The sequence below is a fragment of the Aethalodelphis obliquidens genome, unplaced genomic scaffold (genome assembly GCF_003676395.1).
Source record: "Aethalodelphis obliquidens isolate GAN/ISIS:26980383/991018 unplaced genomic scaffold, ASM367639v1 scaffold20, whole genome shotgun sequence".
NCBI classification, from domain to species: Eukaryota; Metazoa; Chordata; class Mammalia; order Artiodactyla; family Delphinidae; genus Aethalodelphis; species Aethalodelphis obliquidens.
Genome location: NW_020837964.1, coordinates 1,460,819 through 1,468,914, shown reverse-complemented (window position 1 = coordinate 1,468,914; position 8,096 = coordinate 1,460,819).

The following is an 8,096-nucleotide window of genomic DNA, read 5'->3' as shown; positions in this document are numbered from 1 at the left end:
TCCCCTGAGGGCTCCTGTCCTGATCCCCTGAGGGCTCCTGTCCTGATCCCTCTGAGGCTCCTGATGCCCTTTGGCCAGTAGAGCGGTGTTTGGGAGGCTGCTTGAGGAAGAGCCTGAAGGTTACAAACGGGAAGAAAGAGAACTGCCAGTTGTGCAGGTGGAGTCAGAATCTGAACAGCCCTCCTGAAGTACTCGCTATTTTGAAAGAATATCTGTCAATATCTGTACCAGGTCCTCAGCAGGACTGGTGTCCACAAACTTCAGTCCAGCCCTGGGAACTGCTGGCACTGAGGTCTTGAGGGGCTGCTCCCCCATGGCTTGAGCACTTGGCCGTGGCTGGACAGGCCTAAGCAAAGGGGCTCTGGGCTGGGTGAACTGTGATGAAGGAGCATGAAGCCTCCACCAAAGGTTCCAGCCTGCCGAAAGCCCAAGGCCCGATGGCTGCGGCTCGACCCTCGGGACACCTGACATCTCAGGTGCCAGGTACAGAGGTGGGCAGTCCTAGGGTTGGCCACCATCTCCCCAGAGGCCCTGAGGCCCCAGCTCGTCCCGCGTGTCCTTAGTTGTTGCTGTAGCGTCGTCCGGCATCTGCAGGCACCAGGCCAGCTTCTTTCCGGAAAGCACAAAGGCGGCCCAGGTTCCAGCTGGGGCCAGGGGTTCCTGGGCCATGAACAGACCAGACTGCATCCTGCAGTTGGGCGGGTACTGGATCTGGAGTCTGAAAATCTGGATTTGAGATCACAGGCTGCCTCGACAGTGTGGCCTTGTCTCACTTCTGGCAAACGGGGTGATGACGTCACCACCCCGAGGGTTTCGGGAAGATTGATTGACAAGATGCATCCGAAGGTACTTTGAACTCTTTTTAAATATATTTATTTTTCTTCATTCGGTCACGAGAGAAAGGGCCAAGGGGGCTGAATAAACAAGAGAAGGGGGGCAGTGTTGAGGGCGAGGGGAGAAGAGGTAGGTGTTGGGGCGGAGGCCGGATTCTTCCAGCACCTCTCCTGGGAGCCCAGTGACGAACCTGATGCATTCATTCGCCAGTCCCTAAACACCAAGGCACGTTAATAGGCCCAGCTGAGAATTTTTTTTTTTTTTTTGCGGTACGCGGGCCTCTCACCGGTGTGGCCTCTCCCGCTTTGGGGAACAGGGTCCGTGCGCGCGGGCCCAGCGGCCCTGGCTCGAGGGCCCAGCCGCTCCGCGGCATGTGGGATCCTCCCAGACCGGGGCACGGACCCGCGTCCCCTGCATCGGCAGGCGGACTCTCAACCACTGTGCCACCAGGGAAGCCCCCAGCTGAGAATTTTAAAAGGAATCACAGTTCCTGCTCTCATGGAATAGAGGCAGAGAGGAAGTAGTGCTTGTGTCTGGTGGTGAGTTGCTGGTCAGTTTTGCGTCTGTCAGGGAGAGAGGACTGCATGTTTGCGCCCCCCTCAGATTCATTCACTGAAGCCCTAGCCACCAGCGGGGTGGTATTTGGAGGTGGGGCCTTGGAAGGTAGTTTGATGTGGTCGTGACGATGGTGACAGTGGTGATATTGGTGATAATGATAATGACGGTGATGATGGTGGTGGTGATGGTGGCGGCAGTGACGGTGATGGTGGTGGTGATACGCTGACAGTGTTGATGACGTTGGTGGTGATGCTGCGGGTCGGTACCTGTGGACCGTGGGCTTTGGTCCAGCCACTCTCTCGGCTCTCGACCTTGATTACCTGGTTGTTTCCCTTCACAAATCAGCAAAGCTTGGAGTTATTGATTATCCTCCTCTTCTAGGTGAGAGATCAGGGACCTGGAGGTGAAGACACTTGCCCAGGTCACGTAGCCAGCAGATGGCACTGAGCTGGCCAGCGCCAGAGCTCACTCTTAACCACCTCAGGGTCCCGTCAGGTCATCCCAGCCCTGGGGGGAGGGTGCGGACCTGGGACACCAGTCAGGATTGTCCCAAGACGTGGCAGAGGTCACGTGCTCTGCACACACCAGGCAGCGGGATGGGGAAGGAATGGTCTGTTAACTGGTATCATCTGCCTGCAGGACCCTCGTGGCTCCCAGGCCTGGTGGCCTCGGGCACAGGTGCTCGGCCGGCGTCTGGAAGCACTCAGCTACTGCTGGAGAGGGTGGCCTCACCACGTAGCCTCCGCCAGGCGTGGGTGACGTCTGCAGTTTCACGCCGTGTCCTTTCCTCCTTCCCTGCCCATTGTGATTCGCTCTGGGGCAGATTTAAGCCCTTCTTTATTTTCCAGTCCAGGGGTTTGTCAGCGTTTCAGCAGACTTGCATAAATCCACCTTTCTGGTGCCAGGACAGTACCGCCGAAGGGAAACGTCCTGTTGTTCTGTCCTTGGAAAGGAGGGAGCGTCGGGTTTCAGGAGTGCGAGGGAGCCAGGCGACCACGGACCCTCACGGAATGCTCCTTCGGAAGACCCCGCTGCTCTCCCAGGAAGTAATTCTCCCTGAGCCCCATTCAGGGGCCAGTTTGGCAAGGGGGCCCAGGCTTCGAGACGTGGTGGCAGTCTTGTTGCAAACCGTCTAGTCTCAGAACACAGCTGGGCTGCGTTGTAATCACACACAGATCTCGGCAATAAATAAGGTGTGCACGGACCTGCTCTCAGATGAGTGTGAACTTCTGCAGTGTGCACAAACAAATCCCCCAGGCTTGAGACGGCTAGAGGGAGCCAGGAGGGGTGGACCAGGGCCGTCTGGGGGCCGCGGTGAGTGGCTTTTTGAAAATCCACAGTTTAGTTCACACCGATGGCTTGGTACGAGGCTGTGGGCGGGAGGGTTTTCTGGGAAAGCGAGAAGCGGTTGGGAGTGGCTGTGGAGGCTGCGGCTGCTGCCCTCCCTGGTCCAGGAAGGAGGTTGCAGCTCGATTCTGGAAGTCAGGCTGCTTTGGCGGGTGTCCCCTGGCACATCGTCAGAGCCTGACACACAGGTAGTGACGGTGCTCACCGAATGGGTGAGGCGTGTGTAATTTCGTCTAGAGAAGGGGTGGAAACGGACAGCTGCTCTGGGACGTTGGGGTACCACGGAGGCTCAAACGAGAGCAGAGCTGTGGACTTCAGGAAAGGGCCTGATGACTCTCCCATTGGTTTGCGTGCCCTGCGCTATCTAGACAGAAATCTCTCCCAGAGGGATTCATATTCTGAGTAAACCGGTCAAGGACATCCTCTGTGGGTTTGGGAAGATGAGGTGGAACTCCAGAGAGGACGATTTGACGGGTAGATAGCCGGTCCCACGGTGACTGATTTGGGCAGCTGGAACCGTCCTGCCCAGAGGAGGCCACGGTGCCGCCCACAGCCTCTCCCGAGGCCTCGGGTCTGTTCTCGCTTGAGGTTGGGGCTCTGACTCAGCCCCACCTGCCCGGCTGCACCTGGAACGCTGGCACCTCTGAGGCCAGCCCTACCCTTTCAGTCTGGGGGGAAACTGAGGCCCAGAGCGGGCCGTGGCCCACGCTGAGGGGCACTGACTGTGTGAGGCTGTGCTTAGCGGACGAGTGCCCTGAATCCCAGCCTGGGTTCATCTGGGCAGCACCCAAGCTCGTCGGCCACCGGCTCAGAGGGGCCGGTCCAGGGTCAGGTCTGCTGCCTGGACCAGGTGAGGGGCTGGCTCTGAGTGGCACGGTTTTGTGACTCTCAGACGGAAGGGCCGGCGCAATTCAGCTCTCCCTGGGTCTGCCCGCCGCTGCGACTGGGGAAGCCTGGGCTCTGCCCGAGGGGCTTAAACAGGAGGAGGAGAGGCTGGCGGGTCCCCTGGGAACTGGCTGCACAGATGCCACAGGGAGTGGGGAGCGCCGTGGACCCCGAGGCCTGTCTCACGCTCACTCGACTCTCTGCCTGGGTCCTCACAACGGCCCTTCGCACCCTGGTGTCACCATTCATCCTAGACGGGAAAGTGAGACTCAGAGAGGGCAGCCAGGTGCCCAAGGCCTCACAGCAGGAAGGCACAGCCCTGCCCCACACAGAGCTCTTCCCCAGGGGCCGTGCGGCCTCGTGAGGGTCAGCCCCACCTGTGCCCCCAGCAGGAGGTCCTGGAGGGACCAGTTACTTCTCATCTGGGTCATGGTCCCAAGGGTCTCTAGAGGAGAAACATCTTGTTCATAATTTGTCCCTGGGTTTCTGCCTTTGACGGTCCTCGAGCCTCACGGCTGCTGCCCCAGTAAATCAGGTCGTGATTTACTGGCCTTGGACAGCACTACTGGGCATCCCATCTAGGAGGCCGGCTGTTCCCTCTCTCGAGGCCTTTATGTGAACCGTGCTGCGGGGAGCGGGGAGACAGCGGCCTAGACCAGCCGTGGCCTCGGGTCCTGCCTCCTGTACAGAGAGGCGGGGAGCAGGCTCTGGGGCCAGCGGAACAGAAGCTGGCAGGGGTGCCTCTTCCCATGGACCTCCCACCATCTAGATGCTCCTCTCTCTATTTTCAGTGCTGGGCGCACAGCCTGTGCTCAGGCACCACGTGTCTCAAGGCACAAGCAAAGCGGGTGTCTTTCCCGAAGGCGTGTGGGCCGAAGTCTTGGGGTGACATGACCAGCTTTGCCCGTTCCCATGGTGGTAGTTATCACTGCTGTGTAACAAATGATCCCAAGGTGCAGCAGCTGTGCTCCATCTCACAGTTTCCGTCCAGGAATCTGATAGCAGCTTGGCACGGTGGCTCTGGCCTCACAGCCTCTCCGTCAAGATGGGCTTGTGCGGTGGTCACCCGAAGGCCTGCCGGGCCTGCAGGCTCCACCTCCAAGCTCACGCCTGGAGAACTCACGCTGGCCGCTGTTGGGGTCACCTGCCATGTGGACGTCCTCACGGGGCTGCTTGAGCTTCCCCACAACCTGGCAGCTGACGCCCCCCCCCCACCCCCCAGAGCTGTGAATCACGGGAGCGAGGTGGTGCCTGTTGACCTCGCAAGTCACACACCCTCACGTGCGCAACCTCTGTTCATTAGAGGCGAATCTCTAAGCCCAGCCCACGCTGAAGGGAAGGGAATTAGGCTCCACCTTTCAAAGGGAGGAGTGTCCATGCATTTCACAGCATATTTTAAAACCACCATGCCCATTAAAGCTAGGTAAAGCGAATTTCTTCATTCATCCAAAAAATATTCAGTGAGCACCTGCTATGTCCCCACTTCTGGGGACAGAGCAGACGTAAGTGGCCGTCACGTACTCACATGGCAGTGGGTGAACAGACAACACATGGGTGTTTTCCAGCTTGTGTGGTTTAAAGGGTGAAGACCGGGTAAGATGGTGTTTCGGGTGGAGAAGGCCAGGGGAGCCTCGGGCGGCTGACACTAGTGCAGAAACGCGAGGACGTGCCGGTGCACGTGGGTCTCTACCTCCCGCGTTCAGAGGCTCGCTCTGGCCGCCGGTGGACGGGAGGCTGGGCTGGGGCTCAGGCGTGGAAGCAGTGAGACCAGTTGGGGCGCCAGCAGTGTCCCGACCAGCACCGTCCAGTAGAACTTACTGCCACGGGGGAAATGTTCTCCATCTGCACGAATGCGATCGCCGTCACTCGCACGTGGCTTTCGATCCCTTGGAATATGTCTCGTGCAGTCGAGGAAGTGAATTTAAAATGTATTGGATTCTAATGACTTTCAACTTAAATAGCACCTGTGGTTCAAGGTGGCTGTAGTGGACAGTGCAGGTCCACAGTGGCTTGGGCGCTGGTGGCAGCGTGGGAGGAGGTGAGAAGCGGCCAGAGCCCGTGTATGTTTTGAGGGTGGGGCTGACAGGTGTTTGATGGGCGGGTGATGAGCAGAATGGGTTGCTAGTTGCCCAGGCCTCCGGACTGTGAAACCCGGGTTTGAATTCCGGCTTTGTTAACAAGTGGTTCTGTGGGCTGGGTCCAGTCCCCAAACCTCACCAAGTCTCAGTCTCCTAAGAGTAGGGGTCATTGCTGTGCTGGCTTCTCAGGGGTGCCGTGAAGCACAGATGTGATGGTGACAAGCCCGCGTAGGTCAGACTCTGTACACGTCAACTCGGGGCAAGCCAGCGCCGGCTGGGGAGAGAGACCGTCCCTTTATCGTGCTCGTTCTACTTACAGGAACACTGCTGTCTCCTCGGTGACCGGTGTCAGCCCAGGTTCCACAGGGGCTCCCCTTGGTGCCTTTGGGGCACACCAAGTTCTGTGCTGTGGCCTGATGGCCGAGGCCTGGCCCTCCCTCTCCCCCAAAAATGCCTCCTCCTGGGCTTCCCGCTCTGGCCTCGCAGGGACGGCCCAGGCTGCACGAGGAACCCTGGCCGGCTCCTCGGCATTGGCCGCACATGACGTTCTAAGGGCTGCCTGTCAGTGGCTGTGCACCTGCCAGGCACATAGACGGGTCCCGGGCGCACGTGCTTGTGGGTTCGTGGCCACAGCACAGCGGCCCTGGCGCCCGGGGCTCCTTGGTCTGGGAGCCTTGCAGGGCACCAGCCCGGCCTGCCTGGGCAGCTCTGCACCTGTGAGCTTGTCCCCAGCGGCCTCCCCTGGGTCCCTGCATCCGACAGCCCCGCGACGAAAGGCCCATGTGACAGCGGACGATGGAGCTTCCAGAAAAGATGAGACCTTTTCATTATAAAACAGGTGTTTTCAGCGGAAAAAATCCAGCCAATGCCAGGCAAGTATCTGACAGATGAGAGCAGCGGTCATGGCCGGAAGCCGCCCAGCCCCTGGGTGCCCTCACCTTCTGTGGTAGGAGGGGGCCGGCCGGGAGAGATCCCGCCCCGAGCCTCCAGCCTCGAGGTTGCTGCGAGCGTGCTGCGGCGAGCGGCGCCGCCGGCCTCCGGTGCTGGGGAGAAAGGGCTCGACCGCTTCTGCTGCTGTCCCTGGACCTTCTTTGGTGAGCGGCCCGTGACCACCCAGGGTGTCGCAGCAAAATAGGATCTGATGTCAGGGCTCCTGCTTCCCCCAAGCGACACTCGGGTTGGGGTGTCTGGGAAGGGACGATGGCCTCCAGCACGGCACAGACGGGAGGGCGGAGCACGGCTTCAGGGCCTTAGAAACCCTCCGATCACCCTGTCCTTCCTGCGTTGCTTCGCTGACCCTGGGAAGCTGCCTCAGCCCGGGACCAGTGAGGGGCTGCGTGGCCCTGGAGTCCATGGGGGTGGGGAGCCCGCGAGCAGGTCCACGGGCGTGTTCTTGGCTGGCCAGAGCAAGCTCTCAGAGTCCTCGTCTTTCTTGGGTGGAAAAATCAAAAGGGAGGGGGGCAGAGGGGCGCGGGGGACGCGAGGGGCCGGGCTGAAGTGCCCAGGAGGTTCCCAGTCCCGGTAGCCCTGCGACTGGGCTGAGTCCCCGACGGCGCACACACGATGCTCACCACGCCCGCCTCCGCCACCTGGCCGTTGGTGCCACGCCCTTCGGCCAGCCCCTCCGCGTCCCATCCGCCAGCAGTGGGACTGTCAGCAAGCAGGGGGAGGTGTTCCCGCCCGTGGGGAGGATGACAGGCGGATGAAAGGGACACGTGTGCCAAGTGACGGATCGGTGATGGGGCAGGCACGCAGCGCCGGCACCACCAAGCCCTGGCAGGCTTTCCTGGGGAAGACAGAATCGGGGAGCAGGCCCAGCAGGGACGTGCCTGGTTCTCCAGGGTGCCCCGGGAAGAGGGGCAACTCTGTGTCCAGGCACTGCCTCTGGGGCTCGGACAGAAGCCTTCCCTGGAGCCTGGGAGACCGAGAACCCGTCGCTCCCACAATGAGAGGGTGGCTCGCTGCCCTCTGTCACCGGAACCGAAGGCCCGCCAGGGAAAGCGCGTGCTCTGTACCCGTCGGTCCCTCTGCTCCCGCGCCGAGCTAAGCAGGGAGACCGACCCTCCCACCGTCACTGGACCAATGGCCTACGATGCAAGGAGGGATTTTTGAACGGCCGGCCGTGCCTCTGCTTGTCGTCAGTATGGCCGTGGGCTGGACGGCACGGCACGGCCGGGTAAGGGCAGCCGGTTTACTCTGCCTGGTCTCACTGTTAAAGCCATGGCGTGGGATGAGACTTGGGAGAAAAATCCTAACAAACAAGACGTGTTTCCAGTTTTCTGAGAGCCTTGACGCCTCGTCTCTGGGCGTGAATAGCTGTCAGCTCCTCGGGTTCTCCCGAAGACGCCCTCCGCCCACACTCAGGCCCACGCCCCTGACGCCACCCTCACAGCT